The sequence below is a fragment of the Petromyzon marinus genome, chromosome 44 (genome assembly GCF_048934315.1).
Source record: "Petromyzon marinus isolate PM22_M1 ecotype Great Lakes invasive population chromosome 44, UKy_Petmar_22M1.pri1.0, whole genome shotgun sequence".
In the NCBI taxonomy this organism is placed as follows: Eukaryota; Metazoa; Chordata; class Hyperoartia; order Petromyzontiformes; family Petromyzontidae; genus Petromyzon; species Petromyzon marinus.
Genome location: NC_133710.1, coordinates 1,808,539 through 1,832,456, shown reverse-complemented (window position 1 = coordinate 1,832,456; position 23,918 = coordinate 1,808,539). Strand labels below are relative to the sequence as shown.

Below are 23,918 nucleotides of genomic sequence, written 5' to 3'. Positions count from 1 at the left end.
CGAGTTGAGCCCCAGACCTGGATTTGGAAGCTGATGGCCTCATTGTGAGCCAAGCGTCCTGCCACAGCGCGCTATATACAGAGCCATGTCGTCGTCCCCCTCGCTTCGTTCCAGATATGATGGCTGCACTGGTGGAGAGGCAGCCGGACGGCTCGGGGATCAGAGCGTTGAGTCCGCACCTCTGAGATCCTGGGTTCAAACCCAGGCGGCCGTTTGGCGAATAAACCGCGTTCTCAAATTAAGCGAGTTGATGGTATCAGCCCAGTCAGTTGCCGATGACTGCACAAATAAACTTGTCACGATAAATTTGGTTCTGAACTTACTTTGGCCAGTTGCCAGCTCAGCGCTCTGACCTCTGTGCCACCCGGCCACCCCTCGTTCAGTGTTCGGTGCCCCCCCCCATGCAACGAACATTACAACTCCCAGTGGCAGTGAGCTGAACAGTGCTGTCCACCTATCGTGTGGACTAGAGGTCAATGTGAAGATATTTCAGAGGTGGCTTTGTGCTATAATGCTTCTGTGGGCCGTTCAAGGTGATGCTGTAACTGCGCTACAAGAGATCCAAATGGATGCTTCATCTCAGCATCATATATTTTAGCCGGGTGTAACATCCTACGTCTGTTACCTGTCACTATCAAGTCGGGGTTGGCGCACCACGCAAAGATCATCGCATGCCATGAGACTCCCAACCCGCGCTGTACTGCGAGTTGGACCAGATATGGCAGGACAGCAAGTGGGCTTCTTCACTGTCAAGACAACGCAGTCCTTGAATTTTTATTTGTATCACCGATTTTTTTCAACGCTCCCTCGTAATGTACGCGTGCATTTTTCTCCAGATACCCAGGATTCCTCCCACATCCCCACAGTAGCTGACTGTGGGAGTCAAGGAAGGACGTTCCCACAATGCAAACGACAGCTGCACGATGGAGATTACAAAGTCGGTGGATGGAATTTGAGCAAATGTCTCTCTTTGTATGGCGGACACGAGCTACGGTACAGCGGGCTCAAGCGAGAGAAGGATGCGCAATGCCTGGGCATGGCGCCTTTTAATCAGGCCGCGTGTTCGACATCATTACATTAAGAGGTTAATGAGCCAAACCTGAGAAGGTTACACGCCCTAAGTTAGGGAAACCATGCCAATACCATCAATTATAGCTTACCCGGGGCATATTAAATTACCCGGTCCCTTTCGCGCATTTGAGGAAAGTAACACGGAGACGAAAATGCCAAGCGCTGTACTTACTGAGATCATAGTTATACTGCACTCATGTGATTGACTGGTGCAGCAGTTGATGCCCGTGGCTCACAATTGGGAGCGTTTGCGGGGGGACAAGTCCCTTCCGGGGCTCTCGCCTCCGGACATCATTCATTCCCCTCCGTGCTTGATGACGCAAGTTCACATTCGTACGGAGCTTCAAGTTTTCAGTAGTCGTGCATGATACCCCCCCCCCGCCCCGCGCCGGAACAATGTGGGATTTCTGCCACTTGCTCATGGGTGTTTAACAGAAGATGGGTCGCCGTCCCACGCGCTCTTTTCAACTTCACATAGACAACAGTGCTCTGAGATTCTTGAGACCAAAGAAAAAAGATACCCCTGTATAGCCTTAACAGACTGTTGGGGCACGTGCTGTTATAGCGAGCACCTATGAAGGCCGGCATGGCACACCAAGGGGTGGGGGGGATCAGCACCACGCCTGGCCGCCTTTGTCTCCCGAGTGCCGATGTTCACACACTGCACAAGGTACTCATTTGCGGCCGAGTCGATGTAGGGGAGGCTCAGAACCGCTTCAGACGATCGTCACCGATGTTGGCCAGGAGCAGGAATAGAACCCGGGTCGCCGGGTGCTTAGTGCTAACTACTACGGCTCCCCACACGTCTTTAACATGAACGTACCCGCACACAACTTAAACCGGCTCCGAGTGAACAACGAAACCCTAATAATCTTAAGGTGCATCTTATTGCTGGATTTTCACGATCGTCAGAAGCAGACTCCGAGCCACGCGGGGCCATCCCAAGGAGGGGCTGTGGGGGGCCTCGGGTCTCAGGCCAACGTTTTGGGCGACACGCCGCAGCTCCGTGCGGTTTAGCCCCTTCCACTCTGAACTATAAACTATATATTTTTTATTTTGCCAAAAAGGTAAGACCCACTGAGCTATGCAGCTCTTTTTCAAAAGCAGCCTGGCCACAAATGATAGCTCAACGAAGTGGCTTATCATGTGGAAATGTATAGCAGCCAGATACTCGACACACGTGATGTTGATTCGAAATGTGGAGGGAAAAACGGAGGACCTGGAGACAAATCCACACGACCACATGGAGAACACGCAGACTCCAAATATACAGCAGCCATCGTCCGGGTCGGGATCGAACCCACGACCTCCTGTATACCAGGCGAGGTAGTTAACATCTCCTAACCACCGTGGCGTCCACTCATTCTCCACCAGTCCCCTACACCACTCACCTATCCTTGTGGCTGGTGACGCTCATATTTTGTTTTCAAATTCACAACGTTTAACCCATGCTCGATTCAAGATTACGCTCTACCAAGCAACAACATATCACTTATTCTTTCAAGTAAAATAATGCGTCTCTCCCTTTGTCAAGCAAGCCAAGCGGCCTAAATATGGTTCAGAGTTGAATGCCAACGCTGAGATGTGCTCGCTACAAGAGCGCTCCAGGAGAGAGTTTGTGTAGTTTTGCGGTTCCTTCTACGTTGAAGGGTGGCAGCACACTTTTTTTTACTGTAATCATCCGTAGTTTGGGTCGCATGGCCACATTCGCACGACCGTGGCTCGTGTCTTTAATTCTCCATTCATAAAGGAGATGTTGGCGCATCGGCCTTGTTGACGCTCCGATGCAGATGACGGTTACACCGGCGTCTTCAAGTGAATGTCAAACCCAGGATGGCGCTATGAAATTGGGCAACAAGGCCTATGGTTGTGGCGATGGCTTGGTGCAAAACAGGGCTGGCGTGGGAAACCGGACCGAGCCCACTTTCAAGTGGTTGTGGGAACGTGGCAGAATTCCAGTGTGAAGAGTCAGGCATTATCGGTAAACTAGAGGAATCCTTCAGGTACCTTTGTTCAAGCGTTAGGCGCAAACAATGAACCGTGGAACACTCGTACTAGCGGTACGAAAGAGAGTGTGGTTATCTAATCCTCGAGTATTCACAAAGAAGCTGAAGAATTCAACAGGTGCCTTGCAACCGTTCCCTTCACAATGTACCAACGCATGCAGCGGCACGGCGGCTACACGCAGGGCGATCTTGTGCTCTTAGCAGATGCAGCGCGTGCACTTTCAAGGGGTCTATAGCGAGGTAAACAGAAACTGAAAGGATAAACTACAAAAGTACCGCAGACTTCTAAGACAATGGAGACATAATTACCAAATGCAAACAATCCAAAAACTCGCACAAACAAACGTCAACAACAACGGTAGGGGTCCAGTCGAAAATGAGACAACGGAGTGAAGTGGGTTGCGGTTAAAGCCACTCTTGGTACAATGCAACCTTCACATTGTCTCATTTAAGTGCTGCTGTGAAGAAACGCTCGGTTCAAGGGTCAAAAGTGCCAAGGCTCACTTACGCCCAAATTACCACCAAGAACACCGTGACACCACCACAACATGACAACTGGTCCGACCGGGGGTCACAGTGTAGTTTTAGAGGGTTCGGCATGCAATCGGAAGGTTGCGAGTTCAAATCCCGGTCTGAGCTTGAACTCGGCAATATCACTGCTCTGAGGTTGATGCAACAATTATGTAACAGAACATGCCAATTCGTTACTAGTTCAGCACACCGGTGTGTTGGAGAGTAATTTCACGACATTTACAATTCCAGAACGACGTTTCGCCAGTAAACGCAACATCAGGCGACAACCTTACTAATTGGCTGTGTCGGGTGGTGGCGTGTTTAACGACACAACATTTATATTCACACGATCTAACCCAAAAGCCTCTATTATGGGCTAAAGACCTGCGGAAAGGTGACGAATATGCCAAAGGCTCAATCGCTTAAAGCGCGAAGACCCCGTTTGGCTTTCGGTTTGACTTGTCTCACCATTTCCTCACCGGGTATTCCTACACGCGGGAGGAAACTAAAATGTCACAGCCACGCACGCGAGAAGAGGGAACGCCACTGTGCAAAATCAGCGGCGCTAGAACACGCGATTTCCATCCTACATATATTAAAATCGTTTAGTCATGCTATGTAAAAACTGTCGGGATGATAGGCAAATGCAATAGCTGCCTATGAAAATCAATAACAAGTAATCCCGTTAAGAGAAAGGCCCCTGCCATGATAATGTGGAATTTCCACTGCCAGCTCATTCGTGGCCGTCGATTGAGATGATCGCCACTCAGCTGCCCGTGGGAGCAGGAAGACACTTCGACTGTTGAATTTTATTACAGCTGCGTGGCCCCCCTCTGAAAATACAAAGACTCCCTTTCACAGAAGTGTCAATACACTAAGCCTCGTGGAAACATTACACAACTGTGCATTCCCCTAAGCGTCGTCTTGAGCACGGAGCAAAGAGCATCTGGGTTTTGGCATAGGCAAAACAATCTCCCACCCCAAACCAAGTCGCAGGGTCTAGGTCCCACCTTGCCCCAGTCACTGGGTCCCCCTATCACGCTTTTTTTTAATTTGGCATGAAAATGTAAAAGCACAGTTGTCATCGATTATCCTGTCTGCGATTATCCGGCTGCTTCCAACATCATCCGGCGGTCCCAGGCCGATCCGGCAAAAACCGACAAAACCGCTCCAAGGGCTGTAACCAGTCCGGCCATCGGCAGCATGTGCGTGAAAAAAAAAAGTAGCTATGCTTGATTTCAGTGATAAATATTACATAGGGTAAATGATACGCTACATACAACTTAAACAATGAAAATACTGCAAGCATAAAAAAATGCAATGACTAATAACTACGGTAATAAATACAGAAAATCTATTCAGTGCGATCCGGCGAAAAGTTGCCTTGTGTAATTCGGCATTCGAAAGTTCACCCGTCTAAAGGCTGCATCAGTCCGGCGATCGTCAAACACATCATGTTGTTGTTGAAACAAGAGCGGAGTAGCACTCGTGCCTACGTACATCACCCCATGATACAGTCTTCGAGATTGGAGTGATAAGTACGGTACAGTAAAGTCACTTTTTAACACGTAGGCTTTTGGGACCAATATCGTCCAGAATTCAGGTTTTTTGGGGTTAGATCGCGTAACTTTTTACAGTTGGATTTATTTTTGTCTATTTATATCGTTATTTATGCCAATTTAATAAAGTAAACTAATAAAAAACAAACGTCTACACAACACCTAAAAACCTGATGTTATGCAAGAATAAATCATGATTAGTAGTGATTATCGGGCGTTTTAAAAAAATCCGGCGCCCCCTTTCCCCCAAGCCACCGGATAATTGATGATCTTCTGTATGTATCTGTACGAAAACAAAACAGTTCTACTGGCGTACGATTTTACCTACAATTCTCGACAGCACCACATCATTAGTTTGTGAACATTGGATTTTGCGTTGAACCGACCTCCCGTTGTTTAAATGGAGCGTGCTGTTGAAGTTGAGTTTACTTTATTCTCCCAGGCGAGAACTCAGGAGACAGGTTGAGTCGCGTGTGCAAGAGTGGCCTGAGCCACCAAATAAATAAATAAAACAAAGCAGGGCGCCGAAACAAATTGAAATCACAACCCTCCGTCACGTGAGAAACGGAAATGACTGCGCAAACAAATTCAATTAATGTTACAATTATAAAGTCCCTGTGTTGCGCAAGTTGGCCTGAGCAGATGAGTTTGCGACCGAGCAGAGAGCACAAACAGGGGTGGGAGGTGACGATTGAACCAAAACAAAAACAGAAAAAGCGATGTACGACGTCAAATGCAATTTGCCAGCGAAGTTATGATCACAGAGGATCGAGAGATTGGCGTAAACTTTGTGATGCGAACGTTGCGAGGAACCCAAGGAGGGGGGGGGGACGGGGGCACACGTTTAGCGTCGGAGCCGCACGCATTTGGGGGCATTCAACTCCGAGCAACATTTAGGATTCGGTGGAAACATCCAAAATTCAAACTACAGAACTCCTCTTGACCGCGGCGATATGGTGGACCGATTTTGCGCACCATATTATTATCTGCGGGGCTAACCACGATGTGACTCTCATCTGCCGGGATAAGAATGTGCAGATAACTCCATAAGGTAATGGCATGAATTTGACACGCAACTCCTCTTACGAGCAACATAAGTGCGGATAACAGGAGTTATTATATACGTCCATTACCGGCACATAACCTCACGCACAAAAGGATGAATTGCCGGAGTGACTCCTATGATCTGTGAAGACATTTCGGAACAATCGGATTTGTTTTTTTTTATCGCGCATCAGGGGTCGTCGTACCACGCGAGTTGCTAAGGCGCGGTGCTTCAAAGACACGCGGGCTGCCTCTGTCTCTGTGTGAGAAACAGAGATTGAGATAGAGACACGCGAAGCAAATGCACACCGAGGGGCACCCAAAGGTGTGTTGGGGGCGTCACGGCACACTGGGCTCTCAATCTGTGTACTGTACGTAGCGTTAGTGGCCAGCGATGTGTCCTCGCTTGCCCACTTGCAGTGCGTTTCCCTATCGAACCGTTTTTCTGCGTGCCTGTGTCCCTGAGTGTTTCCGCGCCGCAATGAGTGTCTCCACGTTTCTGCATGTGCATCCATCTCTCACTGCCTCTCCGCGTTTGTCCGCGCCTCCGCGTTTGTCTGCGTCATCCGTGCACTTGCTTGGATCACTTTATTTTTTTTAAACTGGGCATTAGGAATACTTTGCTGCACGAACCCCTCTTATCCGCGGGCGATGTATTATGAAGTCGCTTGGCTATGCATTGTGGGTAAAAATCGCTAATAACTGCGGGTAATCGAAACAAACAAGACCGTGGATAATTTGTGGAGTTTTCATAGACCCTACAGCCGCGGCAGACAATGGGAGTTGTGGGTAATAGGGCTGCTGATAAGAGGAGTTCTCCTGCGAGGACACGCTTGGGATTCTTAGGATTCAGAATAAATTTGCAAGACTCGGGGGGGAAAAAAACGAAGGAGACCTTCCCCACAATTCTTAAGAGTGGCAAGGCTGGCTTTGCTCGTCAAACAGCTGTTGAATCAGTGTATGTGTACCGGGAATACAGACGCAAGGCAATAAAAATGTTAAAAACGCAATTACAAACATATGGCGACGACCGTCATACTGTGAAACGCGAGTGTACGGCATACGTATCAAATTATATTGCAGAAGCCATAGCTCACACTACCGAGAAAATCAATTAGACTTAACGTGCATCCCACGGCTGCTGCTCGGGCATCGCTCTTGGCGACAGGAAGTGTACCGTCACGTTGTTCTTTCTCGCAACTTCGCCGTGATGCAGGACAGTCATTTATTTACCAGCACAGCCTTGCTATTTTTAAACGATCAAAATGGATCGCTGTACACTTAACCCGCCGACCGCGCTTTGCCTTTTAAGAGCTGCAATTGCCTTCGGAAAGCGCCCGCATCGTGATGAAAAAAAACTGCACACGCCATCGCACGAACAGAGACCGACAGGAAGACAATAGCATTTGACGGCAAGAAGCCAGGTAGGGGAACAAATGTGACGTTTGCCGTGCGATGACACAACCGGTGGATACGACATTCGGTTAATCGGTGGCAGTGACTGAAGGTCACCGTCTTCTGATGGGATTTCCACGTCGCGGGGTACAAAGTAACTGGGATTGTACCTCGGCAAGAAGAAGAAGATTATCTCACAATATCGGAAGAGTGAAATGTAATTGCATCGGCTTCAGCTGTGTGTTGTTGTTATTATTATCACTGTTGCGCAACTGAACAAGGCCAGGGAGTTTTTAAGGTCCCAGGGAAGACTTCAGGATTTCTCAGGACAGCAGCTGCTCCAAACGAAAGGATGTCCTGGGAAAACCGGGGGCCAGGAGAGGCTGCTGATGAGAGTGAGTGAAGTTGAAACCGGTCTACAGTTTCATGGTTCGGTAAATGCTCCTAGGAGAAATGAATAATTTGAATGAGAGTCCTGAGCCCGATTGATTAGTTGTCATGGTTACCTTTTTGCAAATCCATATTTTGATACGCTACATATATATTCACAAAAAACGGTCATGCAGCGCAACATATTTTATTATGCTCATGAGAGGCACCGAATGATGCGTATGAGAAATGACTGGCCACAATTTATGCAAAGTGTATGAAAGTAACCCTAATTTTACAAAATAAATAAGCGAACAATGTCTCCATATATCAGGCTCTCCACTTAAAGCGATGCAAATTAAATCTCACAACAAAACCAATCAAGCATGCAGGCTTCTGGGAGTGCATAATTTCAGAAGCATTGATTCAACTCGCGCAAACTCTGAACTGGTTTTAACAAACGGTGACGTCGGCCGTCGGGCTTTAATCAATTCACCAGCATCGGCGAACTGCCCAACTTACAGGCAAAGGGGCCCTACCTCCCCCCCCCTTACGATACGGAGTCCCCAGTTCAACGGAACATTCAAACGGTGATGCACAACTCAAAATAAGCACGACCGTCGCTGCGGAAAGGTAAAAATAACGAGCGTTATATTTGGCATAATGGAGACAACAGAAAGGAGAGTGAGAAAACAAAAACATGCCAAATACAAATTACATTGTTAGATCATGATACGAGAGAAAACCGATTATAAAATCAAATCGTGACCCCGAATCAGGAAACCGTTATCGAATCGTGGTGGGGTGTGAATCATTACATGCAAAATAAAAAAAATATACAAAGATCCCCCGTAGAGCCTTAACATACTGTTGGGGCAAGTGCTGTTAGCGAGCACCTATGAAGGCCGGCACGACACACGAGGGGGTTAGTGGCCAACACCACCCCCGGCCGCCTTTGTCTCCCTAGCAGCGATGTTTACACATGGCACCAGGTATTCATTTAAGGCTGAGTCGACCGAGGGTAGGCCCGGGACCTGTTCAAGTAATCGTCAATGGTGTTGGCCATGAGCAGGAATCGAACCTGAGTCGCTTGGTTCGTAGCGCAGCGCGCTAACCGCTATACTACTGCTCCCACATGCCTAATAAACGCACACACACACGCGCATCACATGACCTATGAGTGCTCACTCGTGGTGACTTTAGCGAGCTGAGCTGTGTATACTACACAAATGCGGATTCTCCAGAGATATGCGATGATTTTTTGTCCCTGCATATTAAACAAAATGTTGAGGGGCTGCTTCTTATCATCCGGTAGGGATGTGTACGTGTGTGTGTGCAACCGTATTCGTGTAACTTAACCCATTCCCATTCCATTACACGTACGTCTTTTGTTTTTTCTTCCTATTCCATTCCGACAAACGTGCGTACGTAACGGAAGCTACAACAAGGCCATGCGGGGAGGGCGTGTGGCACAGTTTGGAGCTAGCTATGGTAGAGCACGGTCGTGTTGCTGTGGTTCTCTGCGGTGAGTAACAATGTCTTTAAAAACAACGGCCGCTATGCCTCTCTGAATAAAATTGACGCTGAACCGCCTGCGCGTTCCGAGATTCAGCGGTCAGCGGGGCACCCACCCTGCAACTTGCAGACATCTCAGAACAGGAGAGGGTTTAATGGACCCGGGGCAGGCACACATTGAGGAGGGTCTTCCTCTCGGACGGGTCTCATCGACTTATTTATTTATCAATAAAAGCCACACAGAGTTCAAGGACTCCCATTTCAGGAGGGTGCTGCAGTGGATTTTAAGTTAAGATGTCTTCAGTCAACCTGCGAGCGCTTATACGTGGAAGGAAACCGGAGCACCCAGAGAAACCCTACACTGCGCGCCAGAGGACAAAACTATATCCCCGTGTAGAAGGCACAGATGATATTAATACGCACTTAGCTGTAGTGCCTTCTCCTGACATGCCAGGGTATGGCTCCTGGACGCCGATGGAAAGTGAGTTTCGTAACATAACTGCATTGAATACTAATTTCTCTAGAACTGCTTCTTTGTGTTTATGTTGTTGTCCTTCCCCCATATCTTTGATTAGCGCGGTTGGCTACGTACGGTGCTAAAGACTTTCAACGTAGACGCACACAAACACGCGATCTACCAACCCTCGCTGCCTCCACAGTTGCCGGACTACAGGCCTGCGTGGCCACCACCAACCCAGCTCCCGTAATCTAGAGAATACGGTATTTGTGACCACTGTAGGGGAGGTGGGGGGGGGGCGGCATTTAATTTACTAGCGCTCTCACGAGGGGCTTATTTCATTATTATTCAGAAAACCTCCGCCGCCGGGGCGCATGCGCTCAGCGGGTGTCGGCCTTCATGTGACGCGCCAACAGCGCTCGCAAAGACCAGCGCGCACGAGCTGCTTCCCGGCCTCCAACGCTCACCTAGCTGGGATTTGCGCTCGCGGATTATTGCCGCCGCCTCCTCCTCCCTGCAGGCGGTGCTCCCATGCAACTGCTTTAACATTCCGTTCACGTTTTCCGGCGCCCGCACCGACGCCGGCTCCTTCTCTCGCGCGCGTTCATTTTTTAGCGCCGCCAAAGGCGAACTGAAAAACGGCTTCGGGCGAAACGAGCGGAGAGCACCGAGCCAAGCCGGCATCGTCGCTGATGGTGCTCAAAAATAAAAAAGGGCCTCGTTAAATTGAATAACGACCACAACACAATTGCATCCCGAAGGTCCGCTTGTCGCTTGGCACGAACGTTATTTCATTTTGACGATTAAAACAAGCCGCCTCTCCCTTGCGATGCGGCGGGCGCTAATGACGATTGAGGTGGGTCTGCGTTTCGTTTTGTGCAAATATGTGAAACGTTACGTTGAAACAAACGCAGCCGCCCTTGCGTTGGTTCGGAGCGCGCGCGACCAATGACAAAAGAAAGATTTCGGGCGAGCAAATGCACCCCCTGTCTTCCTCGTCCATAATTGGGTTTCCGTTCACGTTCATTTGTAACAGCGTGTGAGCAAGAGCACGCGAGGGAGTGCGATGTGTGCACCGGTGAGTTTTAATCACAATTGAGGACGAGCGCCCTCGTACCAAATGTGGCTTCGAGCGTTTTTCGATTAAACGCAAAACAAACTCGGCAACGCTTCGGCCCCTTGCGGATTTAAGGCCTTTCACATTTTCGGATTGGAATAAAACCTATTACGCAAGTACAAGTGTGTCTTGTGCTCAAACGAATGCTGGGCGGTGATCATCCCTCAACAACAAGAACCTTGAGCCATTCTGATGGCAGGGGCCAGTCTAATCATAAGACAATTTGCTCTTAGTTAAATTTAATATTGATTAATTTATCCAATTTAACCAAACGAAAACCCATTATTGTCTTATCTCTACTACAATGATGGTATTTAGGGACAAGGGGAGAGAGTATACTCTTTGGTTTTATTCGGTAAAGTCACGACGTTTCGAAGGCAACACAAGCTGGTGTTGCCTCCGAAACGTCGTGATTTAATTGTTTTCTTTTATTTTGTTTTATTTTATCTACGTGACTTAACCGAATAAAACCAAAGAGTATGAACCCTTGCAGTCACGAAAGCTTCAAATCTAGAATTAAGGGGAGAGAGTGTTAAGACACAAGCACAGTGTTGTACCTAACAGTGTTTAGTCAGACAGACCAATGGCTTACTCCAATGACTGTCGTTAAAATGTCTTTGATATCCATCACAGCAAAACATGAGCATCGGCAATTCCCTGCAAAAATGGCCGGCAAGCCTGTAATTGGGAATCATGAGCCTCACGGAGTCACGAAGCCACATGAACATTTGGATTAAAATATTACGTTGTAGAATTTATTACATCGAATAGGCGGACACGTGAAAAGTTCGGTGGGATACGTGTATATCTACCATAAAAAGATAATTACACGGCTACGCACAAATAGGTCATCAACAAACTGCTTTGAACATGGGAGAAAGCTTGACTCGAGTTTATAAGCTGGTGAATGTACGCACGATTTGGAAAGCATCACCACGTGCGAAAAAGGTCGGATTTGTGAACGTCTAATAGAGATGAATGACGGTTACACCGTGTGTGTGTGTGTACGCGAAAATACTGCACTGGGTGTGGGAGGTCGATTGATCAGGGCGGATATGCGATGGTCGAATATGCAGACGCTGTGCTGCAATAAGCGTGCGCTCAACAACAAATCGGGCTTTCATAACTATTTGGGGAGTCATTTATCAAACAGATCGAATACAACAACAAAACGGGAATTATTTCGACGCTCAACATTTTTTTTTTGCCAAGGACGTCTGAAAAAGCGGATGACAAGTCTGTATATGTTTGCAGGCGGTGTTTTTTTTTGGTGGCGCAATACCACGTGAGATGGGGACGCCGACGCCGCCGCCGCCGCGTATCCACACGCGTACTCGAACGAGCGTGCTCACGTAGCGCCTTCTCGCAGGGCCTTTAACAACACTCTCGTCCCACGGTTTCACCATACATCACTTCCAAAGAATTTCTCCTGCGAGAACACCGAGCGGCCGGATTTATGTCACAAGCGGCAAAGGTCAAAGTGTGTCAACAAACTTAGCCGAGCACGTGTGCTGGTGCTCACCATCACCACCAGCAATAGTAGCCCCTTGAGCCAGCAATGGAAATTCCACATTCCTATGCCAGGGCTGGCTTCGGTGCAACACAACCACTGTTCGTTAGCTTGTCACAAATCAGTGCCGATTTGCATCAGGAGGAACGATGATGGCTGAAGTTGATCTCTAACTGGGATAAGAATGCAAATAATTTGCTCTGATCACAGCATAGCTGGGCCGTATAGATTATATTCAGCACACACAGTACATGTTTGGGGGCTGCGATAACAGTCGAGTGGTCTGCAAACTCGCCCCCGAACCAGTTTTCACGGGGGAAAACAGTTTGATTCCCGCAAAGCCACTTCATAATTTCTACAGGGATTCACCAATGCATGCCATCTCCCACATTAGCAAGATCTTAAAGATTCCTACGACATCATTCCAACGAAGGAAATGTCTCACGTACCCATGCCGAATGTGAACATTGCTGCAGGTCAACCAATATATACTGTACATGGATCTATAAACGGCAATGATCAAGACCGTCCCCCTACCGCACGGGACCCGCGAACACGTTCAGCGCCAAACAAAACACGCAGCCAACGGTGCCAACACAAGCCGGTCTCTATCCGCAGCTGGATCAAAGCCTCGAGGAGCTGCAATCGCGACCTCTCGCAGAGCCCGGTGCCAACAGCTGCGATGCGTCTCGCTCCTCCCGGGTGCTCTCACGTCGTGCGACTCCCACACAGCCCACTGCCTCGCACGTCTCTCGACCATCACCTTGGGCGCATTACCTCGACAAGCTTCCCAGCCCTAACCGGTTCTAAACTAAACTTTTTTTTATTTTACCTGGTAGGGTCCAAATGAAAGCTCACCGAAGTGGCTTGTCATGCGGACATTTATTGCAGTCACATAGTCCAAACGCATGTTTCTAAACGCAGAGGGAAAAATCCACACGACCACTTGGAGAACACGCAAACTCCAAAAATACAGGCATCAGGGTTTGGGATCGAACCCACGCGCTCCTGTACACCAGGCGAGGCAGTAAACATCTCGCTATCGGTTCTTTTCCACTGGCCCAGCTGCATGCACTCCAGCGCTTTCGAGGCAGGGTCGGTGGACCACGCAGAGATCACAGCGAGCTGCGAGACTGCCAGCCCCGCTTGGGCTGCCCAGTGGCCAGTCAGTGGCAGCACACCGCCAAGTGTTCACAACCCAACTGCACCACGCAAAGTGTTCTTCTCTGTAGGTGGGGCCGCCAACGCCAAACACGTTTGGTGCTGTTAATGGCGAAGGTTGCGAATTGATTTTGTTTGTGCTCATTGCACTACGGACAATGCGGTCGCTTTATTTTTTTCTGAGTGGTGTCTCCTCGCACGTATAGATGTTCTTCAGGTACCCCGATTCTAATTTTGACCCTGGTGTTCACAGGTATAAAAAAAACTCAGAGAAGACCAAATGTACAATGCAAGACTTTTAAATAGACTTCCGAGACCAAGCTAAAGTTTAGTGTATTCTTTAAAATATTAGTCCTAAAACGGATATGACATGAAACGGATCGTACTCAGAAACGAGATGAATAATTTATACTTCGCCTTTCTTAGGATTCATGGAATTCTAATTAAATTAATATGGTAGCAATTCCTCATTCGACAGGGAAATGTGTTCCTGAAAAGCGACACATTCAGCGAGGAATTGCTGCCCGTGCATTAGCAGGCATAAACAAATTGAATAAATCCTAATTAGAACATTGTTTGCTCTATAAAATCAATCAACAGCCCAATGGCAGGACAAACAAACTGAGATTTAAAGTAGGCTGCCACGTAATGTATCATTCCGACCGTATACCACACCGCTCAGCCCCGCAGCTCACGAAAGTAGTTCATCGTCGACCGCTCAGAAACTGTGTTATAACAGGATCGTACCACATCATAACTGGATAGTGCCATGTTATATCGGGGTCATGCTGCGTTTTAACGGGCTCGTGCAGCGTAAAAACTGGATCACGCCGTGCTAGAACGGATCATGCCGCGTTATAACGGCGAGCCTGCCACGTTGTGCGAAAAGTGTTCCGATAGAAGAACGGCGTCGCAGCGAGAAATGCGCGGTGTTCACACGGCGCGTCTTGCCGTGTAAGCTGCACCTGATTGAGTCCGTCCAAGCACAATAACAACTCGCATTCATCAATAATAATAACAGCAAAATAAAACATGTAGAATCGGTGACGTTTGGGGCAGTAGCCCTTCTACAGAGCACGACAATTATAATTCACTTGTGTGCTTTGATTAAGGGCCACTGCTGGAAATGTTGCAAAATAAAATACATTTTAAGACCAGTGTTATTGACAAACGTGTTGTGTGTTTTTGTTCATTGTGCTTGTTCGCCACTATCAATACAGCTTCGCTAAATCATTTATCAAATGACAGTTTACAATCAGGAACTGTAAAACTCAAAACACAAACCACCGTAACCGACTTGTCAGTGATAGCAAGTTGTTTACGAGAAATGATTCCGCTTTGGAAAACAATGTTGCATAACATTTTGATTCAAACCAGTTCAGTCGTTTACTTCCATGTAGACAGAACACCCCTGTAAGGCTTTCCTGGCTCAATAAAGGCAACCATTATCATGTATTCATACAACACCTGCCAAGCACCAATAAAGATGAAAATCCTTCTTTCCGACCTTTGATCAGCACCAGCACAGCATCTCCGATTTTTTTTTATTAGCTTCGAAAACGCATGTCCAGTCAAAAAATTAGAGTTAGTCTGTTCTCAAATCAGCAATCCGACCGCACTAAACTCTGCTTTTGACTCTAAAAAGCCGTGAAGGACTGTTGAGACTCCCTACAATGGCGCTACCACCACATCATATCAAGTGTTCAAGTTGATTCTGCATAACCAGCTGAGAACTCATGAGACCAGGATGAGACCAAGAAACAAAGAGACCAGGATGAGTCTCATTTTGCAAGCGTGACCTCCTGGGTCACCAACAGGACTCTGGATCATAACGAGTAAAATAAATATCTAGGAGGGACCTTTTTTTGCGAGTTTCCAAAATGATGAGAAATAAGAATAGGTTTTACCCTTTCTGGCCAAAAAACAGGAGGTGTTTAGATGTTCAAACACCAAATAAATACCTTTTGCAAGGCATAAAGTCTACATTAACCACACATACTTGTAGCAAAACATGCAAACATACATGGTCTGATAATAAATGCATTCTCTTTGAAACTAATTGGCCTACAACAGAGACAGCCTTCTTTATTGGCCTTGTGTCACTTGTGTTCGACCAGAGAACAACACCAAAAGACGAACAGTAAACTAAGACAATGAAATTATCAGAACACTTACAGCTCGTGTCGTTTGAAAGCAAATAGAAATCAGAATAAAAACAACCGCATCAAGGTGAAATATCAACCCAAGAGGGACGACGGTGATGATGACGAAGAAAAGCTAACACCTCCGAAAATGGGATTTGCAATCACAACCGTCTGATTGCAAGCTGAGCTCTCGGGCACCACCCCGACCGCAAGCTAAAACGTCGTGACGCCGATATACCCTTGGAGAAATAATCCCAGCTCAGAACGCGCAGAATTTGAATGTCCTGTGCTGAACGTGAAATAAAAAAAACACACACAAACCGACGATGCGCATTAGTGCGAGGAAAATAAAATAACGTGAATACGATTCTCAGGTCAATGCAACACTCGACAACAAGCTTTGACGACTATCCCAGCTGCAGTATCACGTTTATTGAACTTTTCAAGTCAGGATGGACGGGAGTACTTCAGGTCTTGTTTATTGCAAGGCCTTGTGTTGTCATAAGGTCACATTCCATGAGAGATATGATACGTAAGGCACACCAAAAGTGGAAAATCTCAAACGGCAAATCTTTAACTTAAAACGTGAACCTCCATTTTCACGTGAATGTGAAAGAATGCCGACAATCAGTTCTAGATCTGGATACGTTCATCGGTTGTTCTACGATTTGGTTTTAAGTTCAAATCCCAGTTGGGGGTTGACTCAGCCCATCATCCATCTGAAATTGCTAAACGGTGAAGGTGCAAGTGAAGGTGTAGGTTGAAGCCCTGAAAAAGTTCAATCACGCCACTAATGGCAGAAGATCCTCCACTAGAGCGAGCGCTAGAGAGCCCCTCTAGAGGGTATTTTGCCAGCTCTGCCACAAAGGCCCAACATCCCTTTGCATATCCGCAACATCAAATGCAATCTGACTTTTAAGAAACGTCTCAAGGCCTCCTGTCTGTTTGTGCCACTGCTTTCGAGCAACCCTGAGCTTGGCTCTGCACATCTGAGTTGTCGACTTGTCTGAAAAATCTGGCGCATTATAAAATATCATTATTATTTTATCTTGAAAGAGGTGAGATTACCCATACTTCACAGCACCACACGTGACCTAACGATCGACTGCGGTGTACTCATTTGTACAGCTGGTATCAAACTGATTAATGCAGCAGTCCAGTGGATTGCAGTCAAGCGGCTTCACCGTCTGTTACACCATAGCAGCCAACAGGGTTGATTAAAAAAAAAATTGAGTACCAATTGACGGAAACATCAACAGTGGGTGTCCTACGGAGAGACTGATCTCCACCATGAGAATGTGGAATTCATGCCACCAACTCAGGGCCAGGAATGGAGATGAACATCGCCACATTGCTTGTTTGACCAAGGAGACACTTTGACTCTTTGAAAGTAGAGTAAACCACTGTGTTTGTAGTTCTATGTTTCCTTTGATTATGCTTACGATTTATTGAAAAAGAATTATTTGCTGTTCCAGCTGTATTTTCTTTTGCGGCATTTCCCAAATCTATCTCAGAGAAATGTATTACAAATTGCTACTTGCAACATCAAAACTCATGCACGTGTTTGTGGTAATACTTAGGATTAGTGTCTCCCAAAAGACTCAACTATCTGTAAACTTTAAAATGCTCAAGTCAGCGATGAGAAAGGAAAAGACAGCATGCCATGGAGCACAATCCCTCCATAAACACAGCACATTGTGTCCCCTGTTATTTATAGCTCCCACAACTGAGGATATTTCTTAAGAAGCCCGTACCTGTAAAACATTCATAAAAGCCCTCGCTCGGTCTTTACTACAAAAAAAATAACCCGCACCCAAGTTTTTTTGTTTTCCTCTCACCGTATGCGAGACATGCAAGAGGGCTGGGTGCTACTGTGCATATCGCCTTTTGGCGATGGTTGCTAATTCGGCCGAATCATCTGCTTGGGGACAGTAATGCGCCACGGTGGCGAGATGTTAACGACCTCGCCTAGTTTCCAGGTGGTCGTGGGTTCGATCCAGACCCCAGAGCTTGTATATTTGGAGTTTGCACATTCTACCCATGGTCATGTGGTTTTTCCCTCCACATTTAGAAACGTGTGTTTAGAGTATTTGGCTGCTGCAAAACATTTCCACGTGATAAGCCACTTCTTTCAGCTATCATGTGTGACTTCTGAAAAAGAGATAATAGCTGAGTGAGCCTTACCTGGTAAAATAACGTTTCTTTCATCGTTTTCTTTATGCTTTTGCTACTCAAACTAAAGAAGACACCGAAAAACAGCCTCTGTAAATATTCCCACCAGATAGATGTACACACAAAAGGAAGCGACCTTTCACGAAGTCAAAGTGGGAATACTGACTTCAGGACACTTTGACCAAAAAGACAGGATAAAGTGTTTCCCCTGCTCACTGAGAGAGCGTTCATCTCTGTTGACGACCCCAGCCAGCAGAGGAAATTCCACATTCCTGTGACAAGCGACAATCTATCCTAAAGGCAGCCACTGCAATAGTATGTAATTGGTAAATTAACAATCCATCTTTTTAAATCAAAACCGTACAGCACTGTAATCATTATCGTTTCCAAATGTATTATAATTATCTGCACTAGCGTATTTATGTCATTGTACTAATATTAAAATCCACATTGCATTTTACGTACAGTGATAGTTATGAAATGCATGCACACATTCTATTAATCAGTTTACACAATAGATTTTAAACTGTGGTGCATTGAAATATCTTTGTGGGACATCGTCATTTAAGCTAAAAGGTTTTCACTCAACTTACTTTCTTTACAGACTTGTTCACAACTATAAATGTTTACATATCTCTTGATATTATATATTGGCAACATCTCACATATTAAGTAATCGGTTTACCTGATTAACCGGCTGATTGGTGAAAAAAACTCCAATAATAATAATATCTATGGGACCTTTTTGACAGTTTCAAAAGGTAGAACAGAAAGAAAGTTTCATCATTGAACTAATAATGTAAAGAAAGGAACTGGCCAGCACAGCCCCTTGTGAAAAATAACCTTGAGACTCTACAAATGCTCTCCCGTGTAAACAAAATGTGCTTAGTACTGTACCCAATGAAACAGCTGTTGAATTGGCTGGGTGACAGTGGTTAGCGCACCCAACTCAATTATAAAGTTCCAATGCCTGGTTCGGTCGTCACCTCAAACCCATCATTCCTAGCCAAGATCGATACCAAAAAAGATTAGGAGCAATTTTTGGAAACTCGACAGTGGTTGACTAGAATAGAGAATGGTTGGTCTCACGGGAATGTGGAATATGCACCACCTGTTCTGGACCCAGATGGAGTCCCACTTTGCCCCATGCAGATCCAACACACAAATCAACACGTTAACCACACAAAAAACTGTCAAACGGAGAGAAGAAGCAGTCAACCCACAAGCGCGCCTTTAGCTAAAGCAAGTATTCATCAAACAACCACCTACCTCCTGCATGTGTGTGTCTATGTTGAACTTCTTTCGCACCGTACGTAGCCAACCGTGCTAATCGGAGGTACGGGGGAAGGACAACAAAACTAAACACAAATATATCTATTCTCAAGAAATTAGTTTTCAATGTCGACTATGTAAAAGTGCCTCGGCTTCCAGCGGTTTCCTAATATCGGAAGGAAGAGCGTTCCAGACGGCCGCAGAAGCGCATTCAAAAGCGCCGCGCGATGAGGTGACCGTCACACTCCTGAGAGTGGCATCGCACTTGTCTGTCAAGACTATCTCCACCGTCACTCGGTGTGCAGACGTTAACATCGCTTTACCTCCTCTCCTCCCGGTACACTTTGACGCTCGGCATGGCATGTTTGGCAAAACAAAAACCGTGCGTGCCTGTGCATGGTGTTAACACACTCGTATGTGTGTGTGTATGTTGAACTTCTTTCGCACCGTACGGAGAAAACCCGTGCTAATCGAAGACGCACTTGCTGCATGTTCAAAGCATTGCGGGTCGTGTTGGTGCATCACAAATCCCCGAATGTGCTGTGCGAGCTGCCCAAATTGTACGGTTATAATAAGGCGATCAAAACAAGGTGGTTCAGAAAGCAAGTCGTCAACCAAACTCTTCCCATGTGTTGTCTTCTCCCTCTGCAACACGAATCGCGTGGGGCTGTTGGAGTCACTCCACCACACTGATTAACGAACATAGTTGTTCGTTTACAAACTTATCTACGCAAAGTGCCTCCCTAATCGCAAAAAAAACAATGGGGTAGGTAACTCATCTACATTGACAGCCACGAGCCAGTGGTGCAAATTCCACATTCCTATGGTGGGGGTCAGTCTATGTTCAGTATTAGATTATGTAAATTATGTAACGTTTTTATCCGACTACTCAGATTGTAAATGTTGTGTGGATTTCCTCTCCAACACACAACCGGTGTGCTGCACTAGTAAACGAATTGGCATGTTCTGTTTACGTGACTAAATCCCTTACCGCTTTGGCTGTGTCGTATGGTGGCGAGTTTAACGACACACAATTTACGCGATCTAACCAAAAGAAACCCTCTATTGTGAATCACACAAGCCGCGTAGGCGTTCAAACGACACCGCCTAATGACAACGAGAGAATAAACACTCCGATTATTACGCATCGTTTAAAAGACAGAAGACCATTTTTTTATCGTCTCAATCACTTCCTGGCGAACCACCTCCGCCCAAACCCCGACCTCGCCTAGATTCCTGCCCAGCGAGGGTGCACCCAACCCCGGGTCGGTTACTAGGCCGCGGCGGTGGGTGTGGGACGGGCGACATTGCAGCACGGAGAATAAAAACTTAGTCGTGTTCGTAAGGGACCAAAGCACAGATTGTAGTTTAAGTTCACAGTTTATTTGCGCGACATCACTACTCTATAAGCAGCTGCGTGAAACTACTAAGCGCTCTTTGTTTTAAGGAACGCGTATCCTATTGTGCGAGCGAGTGTGCTCCTTGTAGTCTTAGAAGCGAGGCGTCGGTATAGATGCCTCCTCACTCGCCCACTACAATGTCTAAATCTTCCGACGTTACAGCGCACCGAGGAGAATTCTCACGTCGTAAAATCAGTTCACCGACTAAGCGACGATTATAACATTAATATATACAGTGTAATCTATGAACAGTACAATACATACGAGCCCGTCCTTCCTGACTGAGCGTTGAGGTTAAAAACAAGCTGATGCGCCCTTCAATGTCTAGCTTGCGCGGCATAGCGTGCACCCACGAGACCCCTTCTCAAAGGGGTCTCGTTTTGGCCTACTCTTCCACGTTTTGGCCTACTCTTCCACGTTTTGGCCTACTCTTCCACCCTCACCAAACGTCTCGAGAGACAGAGGGTGGGAGTGAACCACACTCTACCTCGCCACACGCGACATTGCCCACCGATTGCGGCTAGACAGCTGCACTATTGTTTCACGTGCCCTCGAGATCGAACGAACGACTTAAGTCATAAACAGGGTGTTAGGGAAAGGAATCGGAGTATTGTACCTTAATTATACTTAATTGCGCTATCACATGGGCCACAACAAAGATGTGAGGGCAAAGCAATTGAGTTTATGATTACAGAAATTATCAGCGATTTCATCAATTGTAGTATCATTAAATGCATAATTCACTGTGCTGTATTGCGTGTTTAAAATCAGTACGGCAAATACTTATTCGAAATACTGTACCAATAACCATGTCCGCACAATCACTAAATCGTGTTAAAAAGGTATAAACTCAACACACGGTCCAATTGTAATTATTTCACACAGTTAAATTGACATAACACGCTCACCCATTTTTGCTTTTACAAATCAAACAGCGTCAACGCGAAAATAATACAATATTAAAATTACAAAGTTCCCTTTAAATGCCTCCTGGTCGCGCCACTAACCCAACCTCGCCTAGATTCCTGCCCAAAGAAGGTGCACCCTCCCTGGGTGGCTCACAAGGCCGCAAAGGGTTGAAAGGGAAACGGTGGGAAACAATACGTTTCAAGTATTACTCGGTGTACACGTGTGTTCAGGCAACAAAGTACTTTTATACATCACACACGCGGTACACAACACAGCATAATGCACGATATAGCACACACGTACACTGCAGTGCACAGCCTAAGATTACTGATATCACACAGAGTATTATACAGCGAGTAGAATACGGGATATATCACAACATGCAGTGCACACACGCGTACTCGTGTCGACGAATCAGTAGAGTACTGTGTACCACGTGCAATGCAGCTGAGTGGAGTATCATATATAATACACAGCTCCGTAATGAATATACCACACATGCTTACAGCACTAGAGTACACAACCGTAATGAATATACCACACATGCTTACAGCACTAGAGTACACAACCATAATGAATATACCACACATACTTACAGTATTAGAGTACACAGCCGAAATGAATATACCACACATACAGTACTAGAGTACACAGCCGTAATGAATATACCACACATACAGTACTAGAGTACACAGCCGTAATGGATATACCACATATGCTTACAGTAGTAGAGTACACAGCCGAGAAGATTCATATATACTGTGTACCACACAGCCCAGGAGATAACTGCGAGCACCGCACACCAAGTCCATAGTAGAGTACATAGGCCAGTACTGTATACATCACACGTGAAGTACGGTCCCCAACAGAGTTTCTGCACCCCGCACACCTGCAGTACACACTCGTGCACAAATGTAAAGTACGCAGCCCAGGAGCAGTGCCGTAGTTGAGACATGCAGCAGAGAGCCCAGTACAGTACTGTCTGCACCACACGCGCAGTACACACACGCGCGCGCACAGCCGTACACTCGAGTACACAGCCCAGCGGAGTACACACGCGCGACGCATACATAATCCGCAGGGGCCAGAGCGCATAGGGAGCCTCTTGCGAGAGCCATGGGGCCCGGAGAGGAAACAACAGCCGAGGCGGACAGCCCCGAACGCACGACGCCTAGTCGTGCGAGTTTCCCCTCCCCTCTCTCCCCTCGCAACGCTCACTCACCGCTGCTGTCGCCGACGACGGCGATGATGATGACGACGATGATGATGGTGATGATGGCGATGATGATGGTGGTCGAAGCGATGGAGAGTGGCTTCCCCTAGCCGACGACAATGTCGTTGTTGTCGCCACCGCCTCCCAGCGCCTCGGGTCTCGGGTTCCTCCCTCCCGTCTCTGCCTCCCGTATAACCACGAGTCCCCGCCCGCCCGCCCCAATCCTCTCGGCTCGCTCCCTCCCCGTCCCAGCCCCCCGACTTTCTCGCTCGGCCTCCTCCTTCCGCTCCGAGCGCCCTGCGCGCCACGGGTTTCCTGGTGGGGTGGGGGAGGGCGAGGTCGGGAGGAGGGGAAAGTGGGCGGTGACGATTTCTGGGCGGGGGCTACAAGGTCGTGGGGCGGGGCCACGATGTGAAGGGGGGGGCCCACGAGGTTGTGGGGCGGGGCCACGAGGTGAAGGGGGGGGCACGAGGTTGTGGGGCGGGGCCACGAGGTGCAGGGGGGCGTGGCCACCCACGTGGGGGTCCACGTGCGCGCGTGGGATTTAATTATTATTGCCGTCATTCATAATACTGTAATAACAAACCTCAACACAACTAAAACTATTAATATTTTTTGGTTCTTTCGGTAAAGTCAGGTAGATTTAAAAAAATAAAAGACAAAAAACCACGACGTTTCGATCGCAACACATCAGGGAATTGTTTTTCTATCTACGTGACTTTACCGAAAGAACCAAAGAATATGAATTCCTGCAGTCACGAAAGCTTTAAGTCAAAATAAAACTATTTTTTTATTTTACCAGGTTAGGCCCACTGAGCTATATATAGCTATTTTTCAGAAGCGACCTGGCTATTACGAATGATAGCTCAACAAAGTGGCTTATCGAGTAGACATTTGTCGCAGCCAATTAATTATTACTCTTAAACACGCAATGTTGATTATAAATATGGAGGGGAAACACCGGAGGACCCGGAGAGAAATCCACTCGAACACGGGGAGAGAGAGGTCGGGGTGGAACCCATGGCCTCCTGTAAACATGGCAAGGAAGATAACATCGAGCCACCGTGGTGGGCCCAAATTCGTCAAGCGCA

At 47.1% G+C, this 23,918-nt stretch overlaps 1 protein-coding gene across 7 annotated transcripts in view; it reads right to left on the bottom strand.

The window, feature by feature from the left end:
- The window catches only part of LOC116951848 (protein strawberry notch homolog 1-like), a 115,174-nt gene extending 92,126 nt beyond the window's left edge, over window positions 1–23,048 (bottom strand). For all 7 annotated transcript variants that reach the window (XM_076073913.1, XM_032970637.2, XM_032970633.2 and 4 more), the window contains exon 1: window positions 22,837–23,048. The gene's annotated coding sequence lies outside the window, so the exon portion shown is untranslated. The remainder of the gene's footprint in view (window positions 1–22,836) is intronic.
- Window positions 23,049–23,918: the final 870 nt, after the last annotated feature.